Source organism: Portunus trituberculatus, chromosome 31 (assembly GCF_017591435.1).
Source record: "Portunus trituberculatus isolate SZX2019 chromosome 31, ASM1759143v1, whole genome shotgun sequence".
NCBI lineage: Eukaryota > Metazoa > Arthropoda > Malacostraca > Decapoda > Portunidae > Portunus > Portunus trituberculatus.
This window is the reverse complement of record NC_059285.1, coordinates 23,390,528-23,400,527: the sequence shown is the minus strand read 5'-3', so window position 1 is coordinate 23,400,527 and position 10,000 is coordinate 23,390,528. Positions and strand designations below refer to the sequence as shown.

Sequence of the window (10,000 nt, the reverse complement as noted above, 5' to 3'; positions counted from 1 at the left end):
TAAATAATGTAGTACAGTCGGCTCCCTATCCAATGATAAGCATGACAGATGTCCCTTTTATTAAAAATTTACTGTAGGTAAGAATACTGTTCTAACAAGTAAAAGGAAATGGAGGAGAGGAAAATGGCGTGAAAGTAAGGTAAACTAATTCAAACGTCAGCCTTCAGCGATGAAACTTTTTACATGAGTTAGCTATCGCCGCTTCCTGAAACAGAAAACGGGCCCTTCGTCGCCTCCGCCGCCACCGAGACGCTGCTAAAACAAGATCAAACGAAGAAAACTCACGGCAAACTGCGACAAACTGACGACTGATGACATTTATCAAGTTTTAAGCCATACGCAGCAGACACACTGAGGCGAGACGGAAACGACCTGAAGCGATAAGCAGACAAGCAGGCAGACTAAGCAGGACAAAGCATACAAGAGAATACAAAGCGTCAATCCTCGCAGAAAGTTCTTATCACTTCCGCAGCCGAGCCGAGAGGAGCGGAGCCGAGCAGGGTGGCGGTGAAACAAGGAAAACTGAAATATTTAAGGTAAACGACGCCAAACTGCACCTGTCGCTTATCTCGTTCTTGTCTGTTAAGGATGCTATAAACAAGCCGGTATCTTCTTTTCACCAAATACTTTCGTGCTCGTAATACCAAAGGATAATCAGAGGGAAATAATAGTGGGTTAGGAATAAAGAGCAAGGATGAAATGTATTGGAATACAAATATGTAGTTATACGAGACACAGAAATGAGAAAGATAGCAAAATAAGGAGAAAATAATATCACCAGGAAGTTTTTGTCATACCGATATAGATAAAAACGGAAAAAAAACTACCACAAAGAGAGAGAGAGAGAGAGAGAGAGAGAGAGAGAGAGAGAGAGAGAGAGAGAGAGAGAAAGAAAGAAAGAAAGAAAGAAAGAAAGAAAGAAAGAAAAGAAAGAGAAAGAGAGAGAGAGAGAGAGAGAGAGAGAGAGAGAGAGAGAGAGAGAGAGAGAGAGAGAGAGAGAGAGAGAGAGAGTATGAATGACATGTATGAACGCACGTAGAGTAAAAAGGAAAGAGCAAACGAGAGAGAGAGAGAGAGAGAGAGAGAGAGAGAGAGAGAGAGAGAGAGAGAGAGAGAGAGAGAGAGAGAGAGAGAGAGAGAGAGAGGATTGAGGAAACAAAAATACTAGAAAATATAGAAGGAAAATGGTTCGGGTCAGGAATAACCGTGAAACTCAAATTCAAAGCCGAACCGAAACAGCGAACGGGTGGGATTCCAAATGTCAAAGGCAAATATCTATTCTGACAAACACACACACACACACACACACACACACACACACACACACACACACACACACACACACACACACACACACACTCTCTCTCTCTCTCTCTCTCTCTCTCTCGGCCAAAAGAAAAATTACTGGTTTATATTTTCATCCAGTTTCAGTTAGTTAATGCGTGCACACCTATAAAGTAAAAAAAATGTCCTTTGATAAGAGAGAGAGAGAGAGAGAGAGAGAGAGAGAGAGAGAGAGAGAGAGAGAGAGAGAGAGAGAGAGAGAGAGAGAATTTAGAATTTAGAATTTATTGTCTTATTCCATTGTTAACAATGGTTATTCTTACAGGTGTACATTGTGACATTCTCGTAGCAAGATACAGATATAGCTAAAATTAAAAATAATGATGAAGTGTCATAATTATAAAAGATTACTAAGACAGTAAAATTCATGTAATAACACTAAAATACGATAAAAGAAGAACATCATGCTAATAAACTATCGTGTAAAAAGACAACATTAGCGGTAAAACTAGCAGTAAAACTATTACTAAAACATCATAAAATTCAAAATATGAGACTAAAATACAGTAAAACATAAAAACACTAATCATAAAATTGCCACATAGAAAGAGAAGTACTAGTGGTGTCACAATTAAAGCTGAAGGTCGTTACTCAGAAGGAAGTTTATAAGTCTTCTTTTAAACGTGAACACATTTCCTATATCTTTTATACACGAGGGCAAGGCGTTCCATAATCGCGGACCTTTTACAGAAATTGATCTCTGGCCGTTGTCAGTGCTAGTTCTGGGTATATACAGTAGATTGTGTTGCCTCGTGTTTGTCTGGTTTACATCATTCACACTTGGAAAGGTGACAAGCCAACTAGGATATTTCTTTTTTAGAATATTGAACATAAAAACACATTGCTCGTAATCACATTTTTTGCTAATTTGTAGCCATCTTAATTCATTTAAAATAGGAGAAGCATGGTCATACTTAGATCTATTACCCACAGCCACTTTGGCAGAAAAATTTAGTATTTTTTGTACTCTTTTTAGCTGAGTTTTATTGGTGGTGCCCCACACCGTCATGCCGTAGTTAATCAAGCTAAGGACGAGTGTCTGTATCACAGTTGTTCTGGCCTTAGTACTAAACAAGTTTCTTATGCGATTAATATACATAAGTATCGCAAAAGTTTTCTTGGCTAACTCAGTAATGTGGTTGTCAAAAAGCATGTACTTGTCGAAATAAACTCCCAAGTTCTTAACAGAATCACTTGGCTTAATCTGTGCATCATTAACATGTATTATGGTGTTATTTGGTATTCTAGACAATAGAGCTCTTGATCCAATGAACATACACTGTGTCTTCTTGGCATTTAGTAGGAGACCATTATTATTAAAATAGCTTATTATTTTATTCAGAGTTTCTTCTGTTCGTCTGATTAGTTCATTTAAATTATCGATCGAATCTGAATGAATGAACTGAGTGTCATCAGCGTATTGTACTAGCTGGCAGTCATTGATATGAGTAGCAAGGTCATTAACATAGATCGTAAATAAGATAGGCCCAAGTATTGACCCCTGAGGGACTCCAAAAGACACTTCTAATTTTGAGGAAATGTTTTCTCCAACACGAACACACTGAGTTCTGTGTGCTAAATAGTCTTTAAACCAAAAGGAATCAATGCCAATATCATATAGCTTTTTCAACAAAATGCTGTGGCTTACGCTGTCAAAAGCTTTCGACAAGTCACATAGGGTTAGTAGAGAAATCTTCTTGTTATCCATGCTTTCATAAATATCCATTACGACTTTGGTTAGTGCTGTTACTGTTGACAGTCCTGGTCTAAAACCATGTTGTGTATTACTGAGTAGTTTTCGAGATTCAAGAAAGTTAACTAGTTGCTCGGCTATAATTTTCTCAAGAACTTTAGATAAAATTGACAATAAAGAGATAGGCCTGTAATTGCTAGGGTCATCCGATGCTCCACTTTTATAAATGGGAGTTACAAGGGCGTGCTTCCATGTTGTTGGGAAAATGCCTGTAACAATTGAGGTGTTTATAATACAAGTGAGATATGGAGTTATAACAGGTAAAGCATCTTTTAAAAATCGAAGTGGTATACCATCAGCCCCATAAGAATTTGTGTCTTTTAGGTGTTTAATAGTGAGGATTACAGTGCTAGCGTCTATAGGCTGTGGTCTAAAGCGATGTGAATTATAAGTAGCAATGGCATTATGGAGAGTTACATTATCTTCAGTCAAACTCTTTTGTGTCTTTATAAAAGTTTTGTTGCCTACATTAGCAAAATAGGTGTTTAACTCGTCCACTCTACTCCCAGAAGGGACACAATTATTGTCCTTTGACTTGCCAGGGAAAATTTGATGAACCACTCGCCACGTGGCTGCTATATCTCCTCGCTTGTCATTGAATTCTTTGTTATAATACTCCCTCCTTGCTGTACTGATCATTCCTTTAACTTGCGCTTTAAGATTCTTATATTCGATTTGTAGTGTATTGTTGAGCCGATCACGTTTTAACTCCTTTTGTTTACTGTTCCGTTCATTCATCACTGATTTTAAATCATCGCTAATCCAAGGAGCATAAGGTCTTCTGATGGTTTTAGTGACAAATGGAGCACATGCATTTAAGCATCGCTGAAAGGTGTCAGTGAAGATAGATACTTGTTTATTTACATTGTCTGTTTGAAATATTTGTTGCAATGTATGACTTTCATTATCTAACAAACTAAGAAAAGAGGCTGAGGAGTAGCTAGCCAAGTGACGAATGGTCTTGGTTGCTGTGAGTTGACGTTTGGGCTTGCGTAAGTTTATCATAGCTGTTACTAAATCGTGATCAGCAATAGGACATGGAACAACTTCTGAACTAAGTATAGATTCAGAATTGTTGGTGATTATGACATCCAGTAAGGTGGCACTATGAGAAGTTATTCTAGTTGGCTTTTCAATTACCTGAGACAATTTAGTACTAGCTAAAATATTCTTAAGATTACTATTACTGTTAACAGATAAAAAATCATCATTAAAATCCTCTAACACATAAAAATTCTTATTAGTTAACCACATCGATCTAAAAATGTCATGGATGTACTCAAATGTTTCAATGGTTGCCTTTGGGTGGCGGTACAGACAGCCGACAATGATAGATGGCAACTTTCGGCATTGCACCGTCACCCACACATCCTCTACACCGGCAGGTTTACAAATGTTCCTATGAATAGGAGTGACATTAAAAACATTCTTCACATATAAGCAGACTCCCCCACCACGTCCTTTATCACATCTGTAAATATTATAGCCCTTAAGATTAACAAATTCATCAGGTGTTTCAGGAAGGAGCCACGTCTCACAGACACACAGTACATCGGGATCTCTTTCCTCTATCAACAATTCTAGTTCTGGCATATTTCCTAGTATACTTTGTGCGTTAATATGTTCGATAGTCAGGAAATCCTTCAACCTTGCAGTGCTAGAACTATCGGCATTATCTTCGTCGCCTACTTCCTAGTAGAGAGAGAGAGAGAGAGAGAGAGAGAGAGAGAGAGAGAGAGAGAGAGAGAGAGAGAGAGAGAGAGAGAGAGAGAGAGAGAGAGAGAGAGAGAGAGAGAGAGAGAGAGAGAGAGAGAGAGAGAGAGAGAGAGAGAGAGAGAGAGAGAGAGAGAGAGAGAGAGAGAGAGAGAGAGAGAGAGAGAGAGAGAGAGAAAGTGTGTGTGTGTGTGTGTGTGTGTGTGTGTGTGTGTGTGTGTGTGTGTGTGTGTGTGTGTGTGTGTGTGTGTGTGTGTTCCTAGTTGAATTTAACTAGTTGTGTTTTAGAGGTAGAGAGCTATGCTCGTGTTGTTCTGTCTCCATATCTATAGTCGTCCAGTTTAACCCTTAAAGTCAAGAAAATTTCTTGCCTGTTCCATATTTCTATGCTTTTGTTTGGAAAACTATATTTCTCAATGTCTCTTCTACACGCGTTTCTTTTTCAATTTCCTGCCGTGTCTCCTTGAATTTCTTAGTCCCACACCAATAAATTTTCTTTGTCAACTTAGTCCGTTCCCTTCCATGCCCTATATGTAGCAATTAGGTCTCACCTTTCTCTCCTCTATTGCAGTGTTGGCAGTTTTAATCTCTTTAATCTGTCCACATAAGTTAGGTTTCTCAAACTTGGAACCATTTGGGTTAAAGATCTTTGAATCCTTTCTATCTTCCTGATTTATTTATTCTTTTATTCATTTATTTCATTATTTATGTAAGTGCAGCATATTCTAGTTTTAGTCGAATCATGTATTCTATTAGTTTTTTTTCATCATCTCTTCATCTATGTGAGTAAATGCCCATTTCATTTTTCTTAGTAACTTATACGTCCCCCAAACTATACTGTTTATGTGTTTTTCTGGTGATAAATAGTCATTTATTGAAGCACCTCTATTGCTTTCTGAATTTCTATTTCTCCTATAATGTAAGATCTTGTCTGTCTTCTTTTGCTTTTACCTAAACCCATCACTGCATTTTTTTGCATTGAATTCCATTTCGAATTTCTTGCTCCACTCATGTATCTTATTCAGGTCTTTCTGTAGCCTTCCACAATCCATGTCATTTTCCACATGTTTCAGTAACTTTGCGTCATCTGCAAATAAGCTCATATAACTGTCCACCTCGTCTACCATATCATTAATATACACTATGAACATTACTGGAGACCAGGACTGTTTCCTGTGGAACTCCACTTATAACTTTACACACCATTTTGATTCTTCACACTTTATCACTGTTCGCATTTCTGTCTTTAAAGAAGTCTGTTATCCAATCCAATACCTTTCCCTGTAAATAACGTATATTTTTCATTTCTCGTGTGTGTGTGTGTGTGTGTGTGTGTGTGTGTGTGTGTGTGTGTGTGTGTGTGTGTGTGTGTGTGTGTTCGTTTTGTTTTCTTCCGTTTATGTTTAGTTAACCTTTAAATTTGACAGAAAACGATCCATCATCCTGAGAAATAGAAAATGTTGCACTTGCAATGGGAGGCACAGCTATTTTAACGTGTGTGTGAGAGAGAGAGAGAGAGAGAGAGAGAGAGAGAGAGAGAGAGAGAGAGAGAGAGAGAGAGAGAGAGAGAGAGAGAGAGAGAGAGAGAGAGAGAGAGCAGGCAATATGTAAACAATGTTCGGTAAGTGGCCCAATGCAGGGGATAATGCTTTGTGAGTGGTGCGTCAAATTGGGTTCTTTGCCGTGAGAGTTCATTAAGGCGAATGATGCCAGGGAGCGAACCATCAAATTGCCCTAAGTATTCTGCTAAACTTGCCGCAGAGAGAGAGAGAGAGAGAGAGAGAGAGAGAGGGAGGGGAGAGGCTTAGTACTAATAATCAAGCTACCGCTCTCTCGAAGAAAGAAAAAAAAGTTTTGGAAGAAATCAATGAACTAAAGGAGGTCATCTCTCTCTCTCTCTCTCTCTCTCTCTCACTAGTTAGTGGAAACCTCACTGCTCCACTTTGATTTTCTGTTGGTCCAGTCTGCAGTCACGTGTGGAATGTCTAACGTTCGTGACAATACGCCAAAAATTAATCAACACTTAACGTTGCTGATTCCGATGAACATTTTATGAATGTGAGTCTTTTGCTTACTAAAAGGGGCGTGTCACACACACACACACACACACACACACACACACACACACACACACACACACGGCCCGGTAGCTCAGTGGTTAGAGCGCTGGCTTCACAAGCCAGAGGACTGGGGTTCGATTCCCCGGCCGGGTGGAGATATTTGGATATTTGGGTGTGTCTCCTTTCACGTGTAGCCCCTGTTCACCTAGCAGTGAGTAGGTACGGGATGTAAATCGAGGAGTTGTGACTGGTGTGTGGTGTGTGGTGTGTTGCCTGGTCTCAGGCTTATCCGAAGATCGGAAATAATGAGCTCTGAGCTCGTTCCGTAGGGTAACGTCTGGCTGTCTCGTCAGAGACTGCAGCAGATCAAACAGTGAATTACACACACCGCGTAGTATAGTGGTTAGCACGCTCGACTCACAATCGAGAGGGCCGGGTTCGAGTCCCGGAAAGCGGCGAGGAAAATGGGCAAGCCTCTTAATGTGTGGCTCCTGTTCACCTAACAGTAAATAGGTACGGGATGTAACTCGAGGGGTTGTGGCCTCGCTTTCCCGGCGTGTGGAGTGTGTTGTGGTCTCAGTCCTACCCGAAGATCGGTCTATGAGCTCTGAGCTCGCTCCGTAATGGGGAATATTGGCTGGTGAACAGCAGGCAACCGAGGTGAATTACACACACACACACACACACACACACTCCACTTTTGATACTGTACACCAGCCGTGGCACTCACAATAACAATAGCAACAATAACAACAATACAGATGACTCACACCCCCCCACACAGCGTTAATCCCCTGTATCATAATGACAGCATGAAGTTTATTACTTTATTAAGAGCTTAATTAACTTGAATCGACTTCAACCTAACATAACTAAGACTACACACTAGTGATGTATCGGAGGTCAAATTTCGTGGCTCCGCGGAGGCGGAGGCGGAGGCGGAGGTCAGTTTCTCAAAAAATGCGGATGCGGATGTAGTTGCGGAGGTTATGGAATAGTTTTTTGCGGAGGCGGAGGCGGAGGCGGAGGTTGTTGCCTACACCTCCGCGGAGGCGGAGGCGGAGGCGGAGGCGGAGGCGGAACAGATTTTTTTTTTTACCCATTTACAGTACCGGTACTTTAAAAAAAAAAAAAAAAAAAAATGAATTCATAATGGATAGAAATATTCAACTTAGTATCTATAGATACTAACTTAATAATTCGGATGCAGCAACCAATGAAAAGAGGAATCATACGTCTGGCAGTGTGCGAGACTAGCTGTGGGTGGGGTGCATGAGATGAGAGCCGTATACGCGTATGTTTCACGTTCAGACGCGGTCAGAGAGGCCATATGTGCGTACTGCGTACTACAGTTGCATGTTACTGTTACGCCGTAATGAAACAAACATCTTACTATATTTTGGGGTGCAACTGTGTGCCGAAAAATACAGGTACCGGTAAACATCCGCGCCTCCGCAGTTTTAAATTGCGGAGGCGGAGGCGGAGGCGGAGGTCTCATTTTCTGAAAATGCGGAGGCGGAGGCGGAGGCGGAGGTCTCATTATCTGAAAATGCGGAGGCGGAGGCGGAGGCGGAGGTTAATAAAACGCGGAGGATCCGCGGAGGCGGAGGCGGATATCCGATACATCACTACTACACACACGCACCCTATGATTTGAAACATTTCATACTTTACTGAGTTGTTATTGTAGTTGTTGTCACTGATGCCTTTTACACTTACTTTGTTGTATGGAAGTTAAGTGGAATTCTACCAAGTAAAACTAAGGTTATGTACACGCACTATATTGTTTGAAATACTTCATCATTCACTTTTGTTATTGTTTAAATTTATAATCATTTACGAAACTAACACTAAAAGCATATAAGATTTGAAATACAGAATAATTCGCTCCTTCAGTCATAAGAGAAGTCTTAAATTTATATTGTATTAAACTTGTACTGGATAGTTAATGTCTGAGAAGCTGCAGCAGACCCCTATTAGGGTGGAATCAAAAGTTTTTCGTCTCATCACCTCCCATCCTCTGTCTGACTGTCTTCAGCCTCTTTCTATCTTTTATCGCTATCTTAATGATAACTGCTCTATTGATCTTGTTATCTGCATGCCTCCCATCCTCCTGCGGCCTCGCTGCACAAGGCTTTCTTCTTCCTTTCATCCCTTTTCTGTCCAACTCATTAATACAAGAGTTAACCAGTATTCTCAATCATTCATACCTTTCACTGTTAAACTCTGGAACTGCCTACCTGCTTCTGTATTTCCATCTTCCTATGACTTGACTTCTTCTAAGACAGAGGTGTCAAGACATTTGTCCCAGGCTTTTGGCTAATTCTTTCAGATCTTTTGAGGAAACTGCAGTTCCTGTGGGTCTTTTTTTTTTTTTTTCTAATATTTTGTTGCCCTTGGCAGTTCTCCCTCTTACATAAAAAAAAAAACAGTGTTCGCATATGCTTATCAGTGCATAGGGAGGTTTATCAGTTAATACCTTTCGCTATGCCGCACCACACAGTGACAAGAACCACCAGTGAAATCAACTGCACCTTCCTACATGTTCAATATCCACCTTCGTGTTGTTGTTTGTGATTCAGTCTTTCTATCTTTCGTTCTAGTTTTATTGTGTCTCTCTTTCTATCACGGTAATCTTACAGTTTGTGGACTATTTTCTCTCAATTTTTCGTTCAGGTTATAGTGTGAGCATCACTACCCTTCATCTTGTTCAGGTTGTATTCTGTGGAATATTCTCCGCACAATGTTCTCTCAATATCGTCCGGGTTATAATCTGCGGACTATTTTTTGCCCATCCCTGAGCCCGTCTCTCGGCGTTGTGTTGGTGCAGGCGAGCCAAATACGGCCGCCAGCTGGAATCATGCAGCAAGTTCCGCAATGAACCGTTCCCGCCGATCTGGCAGTGACCTGTGCAATGCAGGTATTCCGAGCTTTGCAATCAATACTAAAAGCGTGGCCTATCTTGAGGTTATCTTAAGGTCACATTGGTAGGCTTAAGTCGGAAGGCAGGCTCTCTCTCTCTCTCTCTCTCTCTCTCTCTCTCTCTCTCTCTCTCTCTCTCTAGTCTGGTCCATTTTGGTTATCGTGAAGTGTCGTACAATTATTGAATAATTTTATTATTTCAAATTTC

At 40.5% G+C, this 10,000-nt stretch overlaps 1 protein-coding gene across 4 annotated transcripts in view; it reads right to left on the bottom strand.

Annotated features, from left to right (window-relative positions):
* LOC123511340 (DNA-directed RNA polymerases I, II, and III subunit RPABC3-like) overlaps positions 1-10,000 on the bottom strand; it is a 255,965-nt gene that overhangs the window by 61,580 nt on the left and 184,385 nt on the right. The window lies entirely within an intron of this gene.